This window comes from Humulus lupulus, chromosome 4, assembly GCF_963169125.1.
Source record: "Humulus lupulus chromosome 4, drHumLupu1.1, whole genome shotgun sequence".
NCBI classification, from domain to species: domain Eukaryota; kingdom Viridiplantae; phylum Streptophyta; class Magnoliopsida; order Rosales; family Cannabaceae; genus Humulus; species Humulus lupulus.
Genome location: NC_084796.1, coordinates 88,042,560 through 88,051,984, shown reverse-complemented (window position 1 = coordinate 88,051,984; position 9,425 = coordinate 88,042,560). Strand labels below are relative to the sequence as shown.

General features: G+C 40.2%; 1 long non-coding RNA gene across 1 annotated transcript; it reads right to left on the bottom strand.

Moving 5' to 3' along the window:
- Positions 1–648: 648 nt before the first annotated feature.
- On the bottom strand, positions 649–3,628 carry LOC133829066 (uncharacterized). The gene is made up of 3 exons (XR_009891498.1): positions 3,556–3,628; positions 1,942–2,007; positions 649–890 (listed from the first exon to the last, which is right to left on the bottom strand). It is a non-coding gene; the product is annotated as an uncharacterized LOC133829066 (long non-coding RNA).
- Positions 3,629–9,425: the final 5,797 nt, after the last annotated feature.

The following is a 9,425-nucleotide window of genomic DNA, read 5'->3' as shown; positions in this document are numbered from 1 at the left end:
GAGCTTAGATAGTTTGGACATAACCGAATTATCAAAAACATAAAGTATTTGGATGTAACTAGATACGCGAGCTTAGATAGTTTGGACATAACCGAATTATCAAAAACATAAAGTATTTGGATGTAACCAGATACGCGAGCTTAGATAGTTTGGACGCAACCAAACTATCAAAAGATAATAACGTTTGGATTTAACCAGATGTGCAAACCTAATAGGTTTGGAGCAAACCAGCCAAAAAACTAATCGACGATAAGTAGGAACCTAAACCTACTCCGAGATAAGTCGAGATCGAGGCTGGAATATCTTAAGGAAAAATAGTTTCGAACTCATAACCTCGGAGTAAAAACCGAGGATGAGTAAAAAGTAACTAAGCAAAAAGATGTAACTAAACCATTCACATTGCATACCATATAAGTACTTTCGGGTTCGTGGTTAAAGTAATATCCGACCTTGATGAATAACGAGATTGGAAGCGGATAATTCGAGCAAACGATGCATGAATGCATCGAGTCTCGAGCCTAAATCCACACTAGGTTTGTATGAATAAATAAACATAAATGATTCATCAATATAAAATGTGCAAAATATTTCGAGCCAAGAAGTGTAAAGTGTAACGACCCGGATTTTCAAGACTCGATAATGCGGAAATATAAATGTTTTCATTTAACAAAATGTCTCAAAAACCCATAGAAAAAAAAACTTTTTAAAAAGTCGTATGGCCATACTTAACATTTAGTTACAAACATGTTTTATAAAGATTAGAGTGAGCCTAGTTTAGGAAAATTACACAATATTTCCAAAAATAAAAAGGCTTCCCAAAAGGTCGGTCCACATGTACATTTGCAAGGAAGACTCCAGCGCTCACTGCTCTGCCTTGCCCTTGCTTTTACCTACAACATGAAACAACTAGGTAAGCGAAAACGCTTAGTAAGATCAACTTTCAAACAAAGCATGTAGAGAAATAGGGATCCGGACCCTACACAATCAATTTCAAGAACGCTAAAGCGTCCTGGCAAACTTATGGTCATGCCTGATAACCAAGGATAAATTAATTCACATCTAGATAAAAATCCTGCACTCAGAAAAATCCCAGAACAAGCAGATATATTATATCACAACTATATCTTATCAACAATTATATCCCTGCACTCAGAAAATCCCAGAGCAAGCAGATATATTATATCACAACTACATCTTATCAACAATTATATCCCTGCACTCAGAAAATTCCAGAGCAAGCAGATATATTATATCACAACATAATTCGAGACCAACGCTCGACAATTTCCAACAATTCATGCGTAACGCGCCCTCCAACATAATTGCTAATCTGTAAAAGAGAACCGAGTCCCCACACTAAGATCTAGCCAATAAATATTCTCATCAAGGGTAACTATCGTGTTACCTAGGGCATCGCTACTTATTCAAGAGTGTAATCCAATTTACACGGTTTTACGGAGACTTCTATGTTAATCAGTGGTGCTGGTGAGCAGCTGCCCCTAGGGTGTTCAACCTCACTCAATCTTGGCAACCCCTAGTATCTCTAGGCACTCTCACGGAATGGCCAATATTCACGGCTGCTATCCGGGAATAACTTATCAGAGCACTTGCTCGGATTCTAACCGTCCAATGATTAAGTAAGCATGAGGGCCCCTAGGTCCCATTTATCTTGGCGCCCCTAGGTTTAACCAGCTTATCCTCATCTCATGGCCACTCGTCTCGGTAATGAACCGGACATAAATAAAATCAAGCAGTGTGACGGGGATCAACCGTCTAGGATATGACGGACTTCTACCGTTCATATTTTCTAAATCAGCACTCACTAGACTAACGTCTCTAAGCAACTTTCTATGACAGCCTATGTATATGCATGTATCCCTATACTAACATACAAGACAATAATCATTTCATGTTGCAGCCATACAATATAAGTTGACTTACTTGGAGTCCTTAGCGCTCAGCAAGTTTTCACCCTCCAACGTTCAGTCCAGTTACGCTTAGCCAATACTGTAGTTATCCATACAGTATACTCGGATTAATTATGGCACTAATAATTCATTATTATTATTTTGGGCAGTTTGGTCATTTTAATAAAAGTCATTTGTAAGGATTTATAATCCTTATTTGGTTTTAAACCTATTAAGGAAAGTTATACAAAATATTCGAGACTAAACCCTAAGTCTCGGGGAGACCTATCCTAAGGTCTCGATACCTAGGCTCGGGTATCACAATGGTATTTCCCCACAACCCGCTAAAAATCTTACTCTTTCAAGGTATCTCTATTAACCCGCACTTTCGACTAGTCGGTTAAAATATGTAAGATTTTAGCCGGTATTATATCCAGAAAATACAAATAAATTCCTTAATTATTTTTAAAGAAAATAAACTCTTTAAATTTTCCTTTTATTTTTCTTAAGGTTTTAATATCTAAAAACCGTTTTAAGAAAATTGCCTAATTTGTCTTAATTAGGAAAACCGTTATAAATTTCTCATCTTGACTAATTAATTTTCCAAAAGCAATTAATCAATTTTTACTTACTAGAAAAATAATTCATTTAATTATTTTCTCAAAATATAGGGTTTTAAACCCTCTTTTAATTTATTAACTATTAATAAATTAAATCTCTTATTTTTAGAAAGAATAAAAACTCTTTAATAAAAATAATTCATTTAAACTCAAAGGGTAAATTTTAGTGAAAATATGATTTCAAGACTTGCCAATTTATATCTTGAAATAAGCAAAATTTTACTTTTTACCTTATGTTCCAAAATCTCATTTTTACACTAAGTGTGAAAAACTTAATTTTCACATTTTTAACTACATACTTCGTTAGTTCATAACTTGAAATTTACTTACCCAATTGTTACCAAAATTTCCCAATTCCATTTTTGTTTTGCCATTTAGGTCTTTGTAAAATCTTAGGTCAAAATGAGCATTTTTGATTGGTGAAATCATTTTCCAACAATGAGGTAAAAATGACCTTATTTTCAAGTCCTTATTTTTTCCAAACTTTGACAGTTAATAACTTTCAAACCGTTTAATATTTTCTTACCAAATTTTACAGTGGACTAATAGGTTATGCCAGAAATATGTCCACAAAATTTTAGAAAAAAATGGGTTCATTTTCCCTATACAGTGGCTGTCCAAACTTGGTTCCGAAAATAAGAATACGAAAAAACAGTTTTTTACCTAATCTTTGAAATAGCATAACTTACTCATTTCTAAACATTTTTTAGTGTTTCAAAAGCTCAATTTTATGTACTCAATCTCAACAACATCAAAGTACAATTTAATTTTACAAAAACAATATACAGTGGCTGTTTGACCCCTTGGAAGTCACAGCTCAAAACATGTTTTGTTTTAGGGTATCCTACAAAACCCTTGGGGGTTTTGGTTCCCATTTTCAAAAATCAATACACATGCATCATAAAAATTATTAAACAACTACCATAACCTTATTACATCACCAACAAGAAACTTTAAGCATTAGATATACAAAATAATGCTTAAAACTAAAAACCCTACAACAAAATCATCAAAAGTAAACTTTTTACCTCTTTGGTGTTCTTGCTTAAGGTTTGGACCTTCCTATTAGCTTTGGCTCCTCCAAAACCTTTCAAAAACCCTAACCAATTTCCCCCAACAACATTGGTAATTAGATATTTGAAACTCTATGATTAAAACTTGACAAAAGTCTAGATTAATGAAACTTTACCTTAGGGAAAACCCTTCCTAGACCAAGACTTAGCTTCCAAGTTTCTTTGGTGTTCTTGGGGTTGAAAATGGAGAGAACACTTGAGAGAGTCTTCAAAAATCAGATGAGAGTGAATGAGGGAGGGAGAGTGGTCGGATTTGGGGGTTAGAATGGCTCACACAACTCTTCAAAATATCACAAAACACTTGAGTGCTTTTCTACCCACTTGCCCACTTGACTTCTTACACCTTTTTCACTCTCATTAAGTTTTAATCACCAAACTTACTATTAATTAATTAAATTAAATGTCTCTCATATTTAATTTAATTAACCACAAAATAAAATTTAACCTAAGGTCCATTCATGGAATAAAATTCCCCATTTCGGCAAAATTAGGCATTTATCACAAAATGCCTTAAAATTTCCATTTTCTTTTAGGTTTATTATTTTTGACCAAACTTTAACTTTTATGAATGTATTTTATGCCCAAAATATAATTGCCATGATTTTTCGTTTTATTTTCTGAGATTTTTACCCGATCAGGGTTTTTGTGTCGGTCCAGGACCGAAAGTCTTATCTTGACTTTTAAAATCACAAAATTCATATTTTGGCTAGCAATAACTCATGGAATACTTACAAACAAAATATAATATTATTTAAAATAATATTCTTAACCCGGGGGAAAAATCCCGACCCGAGTCGTTTAAAGGTACCCAAAAACGTAGGACGTTACATAAAGCATATATGAATCAATATAAAAAGAAATTGTATCAGCCCTGTGGGCATAAATTAAAATAATTACAAAAAATGAGGGGACGCAGCCCCAAAATAAGATTTCCTCGAGATCAGATTCAAGAAGGAGGAGTCTCCTTGGCCTTCTCAGCATCAGCAGCACCGGACCCCTCAGGACGAATAGCATGACTATCCTTCTGGGCTCCCTCCGAAACGGCCTCTCGAGCAGCCTCTTCCGCCTCAAGCCGAGCATTCCACTTGTCCCTCAATGATATCAAAGGTGACGACCTTTTCCTCTTCGAGCTTCTTGTTGGCCTCCTGGAGCCGAGTGTTCTCCTTCTTAAGATCTGCGAGCTCGGCATTCTCCTTTTCAAGCTCCTCGAGCCTAGCTTTCAGCTTCCCAAGATCGGTGGCCATGCCCTCAAGTTCCTTAGCTCCTGCATCAAGCTTTGCATTTTCTGCCTTCAGGTCATCGCTTGCTTTGAGGTGGAGATCCTTCGCCTCCTGAGCATAAGACTTGCTCGAATGGATCTCGTTGTTCAACTTATAGTTGAGCTGGGCAGTAAAGGCAAGCGAGTGACAAAGGAAGAAATCATCATTAGCAACAGGTCAGTGTGATTATAACTAAGAAGTAGGACTGTAGAAGGAAACTTACCGTGGCAGCGAGCTCGATACTCTTCTCATAGAGGACAGTGCAGTCTTGGGTATCGTTCAAGCATTGCCATTGGGGGGCTTCGAGACTTCCAAAGCTCTGGCCGATTCGGGACATAACATCTGAGACCAGCGTAGACCCATGGGACCCAGCGGCATTGTCAACCACATATGCATCCATGTGGGTAGAAACTGACAGCTTCTGAGCTCGAGAAGCAGAAGGCTTTCTAGGAGGTGGACCAAGTGTCGATCGAACCACTACAGGAAGTTGGGGCTCGGTCATGTTGGAAGGATCGACCTGCGAAGTCGGCGCCACAATTACGACACCGACCTGTGAAGACAGCGCTGTGATGGAACCGGAAACAGGCGGTGCTGGGGGGGGGGGGGGAGGTGTCTTCTCGGTCCTCTTGGGGACTTTAGTAGGCCGGTCCACCTTTCGCGACCCTGCCCTGGGACGCTTGCTCCTTTTGGCGCCACCACTCTCGATGATATTGTCAAGGTCGGAGTCCATGGCACCTGCACAGTTCCAATCGGAGTTAGACATAATGATAATAAGCTTGAAAAAAAAAAACAAGTAAAGAAAAGACCTAACTGGAACTCTCCCCCGAACTAAAGCTCGGGGACCATGAAATTCCCCCATCTTCAGAAGAGGCGGGGGGAGTACCTTCCCTATAGGTGGATGTCAACCTCGAAAGGTCCCTATAATCATTGGTCCCGTATTGGACAGCTATCCTGTTCCACACCTCGTCTGAAGTATACATGGTGTCATACTTCCCGAGCCAACTATCAAACCTATGAACACAAGCGTCTACCCAACTCCATATGTAGAAGTGGTATCTATCATGCGGGCATGAAACTAACCTATCGGGCTTATGCTTTAGTAAGTTGGGGGACCACATTCTCGAGGTAAGGAGGGCTTTACCTTCATCCGAGTCTGAACTCGAGGCTTCGTCATTAGCCTCGTTCCCCGATGGCAGACTCCTTCTGCGAACTAGAAGTGGGGGCCTCACCTCTCTCCTCAAAGGGAGGACGCCTGTGGGCAAAGGCACCTACTCCCAATGTTCATACTTTGTATTGGACCAGTCAAAGGTGGACTGGCCCTCTCCCAAAAGTCCGCATTTTCGGAGCTTATCCTCATGTAAAAGGTACAAGAGGGACCTCCTGCCATGAGGGAGTTGGAGCAGGGTTTCTCTATGCCCCTTCATTGCCTCGTCAGAAGTAGGATGCTGAAAATTCGCTAGAAAGCAAGACACATTTCAACTAAGTACGGGTCTTACAGCTAAAATCCCGAGCATAGAGATAAAGAAAACTAGAATACTTACGAATCCGACTGAACGAGTAGTGTCGAGATGGGGACAGGCCATCTGTCCAAAAGAAGGCTTTTTTGAAATCAGGTGGGTGATTAGGGAGATATTCAAAAACCTTTTTCTCTTTGGGATAGCTCGAAAGGTAGTAAAAGCCATCTCCTCCCCGAGCTCGGGAGGGGTTGCTTTTCAGACAAAAGAGATATAAAATCTCCTGAGGTGAAGGCCCTTCCCACTCCAGCTTGTGGTATAGCGACCTCAGGGCAGACAGAACCCTGTAAGGATTGGTGTTGAGCTGGAACGGATCCAACCCAACAAAATCTGTGAAGTCCTTGAAAAAATACTTCAAAGGCAACATCGCACCCGCCTTCATGTGTTCCTGGCTCCATGCCGCGTATCTCAGCCTGTTGTCACGATCCCCGAGGGCGTAACAACTTCGTTCGTGGGCGGCCGGAGCTCGACACTTCAAAGAACCTGACAACCTGAGGCCATGGAGGGCCAGAATGTCAGTTATCTGACTTGTCGAGGTAACCGAGCTCCAACAGTGCTCAGCCTCAAAGATTTCTTTCCTCGGCTGCGAGGAAGAAGGCCCCCCCATCAATGAAAATTGAAGTTCTCCTGGACTATACGCGACGATGACCTTTAAGGCGGGGTCGAGGGGGATCGGCCTAGGCCCTGAGTTAGACTCTGGATAAAGGGCCTCCCGAAGAGTTCTCCTCTTCCCCTCTATGACCTCGTCTATTTGGCGGCGGTAATGAGCTCGAATATCCTCTTGCTCGCGTGCAAGCTCGTACTCACGGATTCGACGTTGATTCCGAGCAAACAAAGATTCCGGGCTCGGGGTTTTTGGCGAGTAAGGGATTGCCAGCAACGACCCCCACCGTCTTTCCAGATTCTGTGACATCTAGTGAGAAAGAAAAAATAGTGAGGGCCATGCATGCAAGAATTACGAGCTCGATAGGACGAGCTCGGAGTTTAGGAGCAAAACAACCTCGATACTAAGACCTTTATTAAAGGGTCAGAACGTGCATTCCACGAGAAAGGGAGGAGAGTAAAAAAAAAAATTTTAGAATCCCAAAAATCAGGGGAAAAAGAGTGGCGGATAACCAGAAAGGGTAACCTTGGGTATCGTGCATTTGTCAAAGCCAGGGTTTTATACCCGATATCTTGGTGTACAAGAAACGTTTTTTAAAAATTTTAAAACCCAGAAAACAGAAGTCTTGCTCAAACATCAAAATTGGATATGAACCAGTGATGTAAACCCAGTATGGAAACTTAAAACATAAAAGTCTATCAGGCAAAAATTCCCTAACGTTTTGTACTAAGAAAATAAACTAGTACATTCAAAGACATAGCAAGAACAATATGAACAAAAACTGGGATAAGGGAAAACAAAGATTGGACACTTACACAATAATGGCGATTGCAGAGAAATTGCTGACTGAAGGAGAGGCTGCAAATATGAGCTCACGGACTCAAACAAACCGGAGGTCTTTTGTTTTTTCGGCTGGGAGAACATGCACGAGAAAGAGGTTCCCTAGGTTGGTCTCTGGTTTCGTCCTTTCCCTTTTTTGTTTCTGATGCGTGTAAAATAAGAGGAAGAAGAAGATCTTGAATATAAAGGGAGAAAAGTGATAAAAAGGATTAATCTGGGCCATTGGCCAGAATCCTCATGAAATCCAACGGTCAGGGGTCAATGACATGATGGTACCGAAAAGGTGGCAGACGAATGATCGTGGGCAGGTTTCCAAGGTACTCAAGTACCATAAATGAGCAATACCCAAATGACGCGTGTCCATTTTCAAGTATATGACGGTACGGTTCCCGAAGAAAGTAGTTCAAAAGTTTCCTTCTCATAGGATTTGAACAAATACTTTTGAGGGGGCAAGATGTTATACCCAGATTTCGAGCCATGTTAAATGTGACCTCGAAAGCTGGATTCGCAGCGAATGAACTCGTAAAGTCTGAAGTATGTTTCAAGACTAGACATCGAGCCTGCAAAGCTGAGACGACTTCGAATACGGTGGCCTCGAAATCCACACGATCTCGAAGGGTAGCACCCGAGATGCATCTATCCTCAGGGATGACCTCGGATCAGGGTTCCGAGCCTGATGCGCTTATGATCTCGAAAGCCATGTGACCTCGGGAGATGTCATTAGCTCGAAAGTTGATGTAAGACCTGGGAGAATAAGGCCTTGGAGATATATGATAATAACCTTGAACATCTTCAAGTGCTGTCCATAAGAGATGTGGTCTACATTTATTAATGTAAATCCCCTAAAATCATGGGATATTATTTGATTAGTTATACGCCCCGTGGTCTTCAGGGGACATTTCCTTTTATATCGGATTACAGGCATTTAAAGCCATTTTATTTATTTGCAAATAAAAGAGTAACTACCCAAAAATATGTGGGATAGTATTCTGAAATCTTCTCTATAAATAGAGAAATCATGCACCATTGTAAGGGACGGAATTTCTGAATCTTGAGAGAAAACTCTAAAGAATTCATCCTTGAAGAATTTTCAAAGATCATCTTGAGCTTAATAAAAAAGACTCGTGGACTAGGCAGATTTAACTACTGAACCACATAAAAATCATGTTTTGTATTATCATATTTATATGGGCCATCACTGTTCATTGTTTACGTGCTCTTCTTTCACTATTGACGAAAAACAGCGTCAACAGCTTCCCAAAAGGTCAGTCCACATGTACATTCACAAGGTAGACTTCAGTGCTCACTGCTCTGCCTTACCTTTTTTCATACCTACAACAGGAAACAACTAGGTAAGCAAAAATGCTTAGTAAGTTCAACTTTAAAACAAAAGCATGCAGAGAAGACAGGTGGTCAATGACCAATTTACTGTCCACGGATAACAATAGCTCACAAAAATTAGGGTTCCGGATCCATCCGGACCCTAGGCATTCAATTTCAAGAATGCAAAACCATCCTGGCAAACTTATGGTCATGCCTGATAACCAATGACAAACTATTTCATATAAACAGATAAATCCCTACACTCAGAAAATCCCAGAGCAAGCA